General features: G+C 41.4%; 1 non-coding gene across 1 annotated transcript; it reads right to left on the bottom strand.

The window, feature by feature from the left end:
• Window positions 1–238: 238 nt before the first annotated feature.
• Window positions 239–345, bottom strand: LOC120250901. Its single transcript, XR_005533232.1, has one exon. It is a non-coding gene; the product is annotated as a small nucleolar RNA R71 (small nucleolar RNA).
• Window positions 346–4,320: the final 3,975 nt, after the last annotated feature.

Below are 4,320 nucleotides of genomic sequence, written 5' to 3'. Positions count from 1 at the left end.
ATTTAATGGCCTTGCAAATGAGGATGCACATGACCACCTTACCCGGTTCCTCCAAATTTGCTCTACATTCAAGATAAATGGGGTGTCGGACGATGCTATCTGATTGAGGCTATTTCCATTTAGCTTGAGAGACGGGGCATATCATTGGCTTACATCTTTATCTTCGGGGTCAATAAAAACATGGAAGGATATGGTTGAGAAATTCCTTGGGAGGTATTTTCCACCAAGCAAAGCGGCCAAATTGAGATAGGAAATTTCGGCCTTCAAACAAGGAAAATCCTAAACATTGTTTGAAGCCTATGAAAGATTCAAGGATCTCCTTAGAAGATGCCCCTATCATGGTTTTGCTTCATGGATGCGAGTACTGATAAGTGCTTGTGTGATAAGAATACAAAGTGTTCTTTCCTTATGATGAGCATTACTTTTATCGGGTTTTAATGCTAATATGTGTGTATTTATGTTACTTTCATGCATTTAGGGTTGTGAAGACGAATCTTAGAGAAACAAACCAATGTAGATTGTGAGTGCACCATTTGGAGGAAATCTTGAGAAGGTTCAAACGCGAAGACATAAGTCAGGTTCAAGATGCTACCTCCATTTCCTCGAGTTCTTTGCAGTCATAGTAGAGTGAATGGGCTAAGGGATGACCTTCCGCTGGGGCTTAGTTGCGAGTGCAATGGAGTGAAGCGTTGAAGTGATTTTAGCATCTAGGGCTTAATTGTGGCTAGGGACCTTCCGCCTGGACCAAAGGGTTAGGTCTACATATAGGAAGAGGATTTATCACTTGGAATCCCTAGAACTCATTGCAATTCTATGCGAGTACGAGAATGAGAGATTGTTTAATTTCTCCTCCAGGACATGTATAGGGTTAGACATGGTTGACCTTAGATTTGGAACCACGTATTAAAGGATCTCCACAATTCATTAATGCATTAGTTAGGAAACATAATAGACGGTTTTTGTACTTGAAACGATTTTTCTAGGCGAATCAATATCCGAGTACTCCATTTTTACCGATTGCCTTACCTCTCCATTACTTGTGCTCTTTCTCTTATCTCTTTTACTTTTGTTTGCATTACATCTTACCATACAAATCACTATTCATATTTCGCTTAGTTAAGAAACAACTTAAGTATTTTAACTCTCTATTCCCTGTGGATACGATACCCACTCACCTGGGATTTTATTACTTCAACAAACCCGTGCACTTGTGGGACATACACAAGGGGTGTTGTCAAGTACAGATCATCTACAACGGGCTGAACTATGCTACTCGCCAACTCATTGATGCCGCGGCGGGTGGATCCCTTAGCAACAAGAATCCTGATGAGGCTGAGCAATTACTTGAGTCTATGGCAAGTAATGAATCACATTTTGCCTCAACAGGATCTTCACAAAAGAACGCTGGAATTTATGAAGTGAGTAGCAATGATGCCTTGGCTACAAAAGTTGATGTGTTAACCCAAAAGCTTGATCTTCTTATGGGCAGTAGTTTGAGGTCAGAATCAGTGATGAGTTGTAGCACTTGTGGTGGTGGGCATGGAGCGGCCCAATGTACTATTGCTAGCTCCTCTGTTGCTTCCATTGAAAATGTCGACTATATTGGGGGGTAATGAAGTCAAGGAAACCCATACAGCTCAACTTACAATCCAGGATGGAAAAACCACCCAAATTTTGCATGGAACCAAGGTTAACAACAAAGAGGTGCACCACCCCAAGGATCTCAATTTCAACAACCGGCTATTGAGAAGAAATTTATTACTGAAGATGTTCTTGCCAAGTTCATGCTTAGTACTGATGCCATATTTAATAGCATAACCACTAGCATGGATGCACAATTTAGCAAGGTGAATACTCAACTCACTCACCATGCTGAACAGTTCAGTGAGATATGTTCTATTTTGAGAAACCTCCAGGCTTCTGTAAAATCACTCGAGCATCGAGTGGGAGAACTCGCCAAGGCAAATTCTGAGTGGCCCTTAGGTTGTCTTCCTAGTAACATGGAAGATAATCCAAGGGAACACTTGAAGGCCATTGCCCTTAGAAGCGGGAAACAAGTTGAGACAAGGGTCGAAGTTGACCCAAGTGTCAAGGAAAGTGGGGTAGCCTTTGAGGAAGACCCTAAGTTAGCTGAAAAAACCATTGAAGAAAACAATCAGGGAAGAAATGATAAGCCCCAACAACAAGGACCGTCAAAATCATCTGAGTACAAGCCTCTAATCTCTTATCCGGCCAGACTGAAGCAAGACAAGGAGGATGTTCAATTTAAAAGATTCATCAACATTTTCAAACAACTCCACCTAAACATTCTGATAGTTGAAGCATTGACCCAAATGCCTAAATATGCCAAGTTTTTAAAAGAGCTCCTTACGACCAGGAGAAAGTTGGAGGAAGAAGGAACGGTTGCACTCACCGGGAATTGCTCGACCATTTTAGAAAGGAAGCTCCCACAAAAGTTGAAGGATCTGGGAAGCTTCATAATCCCGTGCATGCTTGAAAGAGGAGTCCAAGAAAATGCTCTAGAGGATTCAGGGGATAGCATAAATGTCATGCCCTACACCATGTATTTGAAACTGGGCTTGGATGAGTTAAGGCCCATGAGGATGACTTTACAATTGGCTGATCGACCAACAAGAAAACCTCGTGGGATTGTTGAAGATGTGATTGTCCGAGTGGACAAATTTGTTTGTCTTGTGGATTTTGTCATCATGGACATCGATGAGGATGTGGAGACACCATTGATTCTTGGCCGACCATTCCTTAGCACCTCGGGTGCCCTAATTGATTTAAAAGGAGGGAAATTAACATTGAGAGTCAGAGAAGAGGAAGTGGTGTACACTTTACCGGCTACCATGAAACACTCTTTAGACCATGATGGCACACTTTACTTCATCGATGAAACTGATAGGTTAATTTCTGATTGTGTGCAGGAGGTGCTCTTGATAAATCCTTTGGATGAGTATTTGGGAGACTTAGAGAATGAAGAACAAGATGAACCCCACTATCATCCTCAAATTCACAACTTGAAGCAACCAAAGGAGAAGGTGACCTGCACCAATGCTAAAGAAAAAGTAAAAAAAAAGAATCAATGTTGAAGAAAATGTGGAAGGAAATTCATGGTAGAAAAAAGAAAGGTACCAAGCCTCATCATCCCACACCTCAAGGAGGGAAGGTAAATTTTTCACCCCTCTCTACGCATGAACAATTCAAAGTCTTTTCATTATTGTCATTGAATTTGCCGGGAAGAAACAACACTCCTTAGGCAATTGGGGGTGGCTTCAAACTTTTTGAACCCCCGTGAGGTAAGTAATGAGGTATGTCAGGCTTGTGACGTTAAACAAATGCTTCTTGGGAGGCAACCAAGCATCCGGTGGTATTCTCTTGCATTTTTCATATTCTAGGTCTTAGTTCATCTCCATTTTTGTATTTCTTAGGTTTGTTTGTTTTTGAATAAGTTCATGCTCACACACTTTGCAGATTGCTTTCATCGATTTTATTGTTGTGTAATCATGCCCTTCTTGAGAAACTCGTATTTGGTGTCATTTCATGCGCTAGATCATGGTTTTATTAATTTCATTCATTTTTGGAGAAGTTTTAAAGGTTGCTATATCATTATTTCATCATTCAAAGAAGGATTTCAGGGTTTAGTGAGCAAATTGTAGTCATACGGCCATCCACAACCCTTATGGAGGCCGTCTATGCCATTTGAGGCACCAAACAGAGCCTCGGCTCTGCCCAATGCGGCCCCCATACGGGCCGCATGGGGGCCATCTGCCCCCATCCAGAACACTCAAGAAGGCTTCTCGGGCCATGCGGCCCCCATAGGGGCCGCATGGCCCGGTTCTTGCCCTATAACTCCCTCTCTCTTCTCTCTCTCTTCCATTCTCTTCTTTTCTCTCTTTTTCTACCGAATTTTTCTCTTCTTTCTCACCCATTTCTTGGTCAAATCTTCTCATTATTTATCCTAAATCTTCTCCTCTTCCATTGGAGAAGTCGATCTAGTGGTTTTCCTCAAGTTTAATGCTAGTTTTCTCAAGATTTCGTCGGTATTCTCTTTAATGCCCTAGTTTCTTCTTTTTCATTGTCTTTGCATTCTTGGAGCTTTTGTGTGGAATTTTTCAAGCATTTTGCTTGGTTTGGATAATGTGAATGTCATGGATGAATTTATATTCTAATTTATGTAAAAAATTTCAATTCCATGAATGTGGGGAAGCTCTTGCATCATGAATAGTGACCATACGGCCCCCATACGACCGTATGGCCACTAAACCTTGGGTTTTCATCCTTTTCCCTTATCTCTTGTATCTTGTTTTGATTTAT

This window comes from Dioscorea cayenensis, chromosome 19 (assembly GCF_009730915.1).
Source record: "Dioscorea cayenensis subsp. rotundata cultivar TDr96_F1 chromosome 19, TDr96_F1_v2_PseudoChromosome.rev07_lg8_w22 25.fasta, whole genome shotgun sequence".
In the NCBI taxonomy this organism is placed as follows: Eukaryota; Viridiplantae; Streptophyta; class Magnoliopsida; order Dioscoreales; family Dioscoreaceae; genus Dioscorea; species Dioscorea cayenensis.
This window is presented reverse-complemented; position numbering and strand designations above follow the sequence as displayed.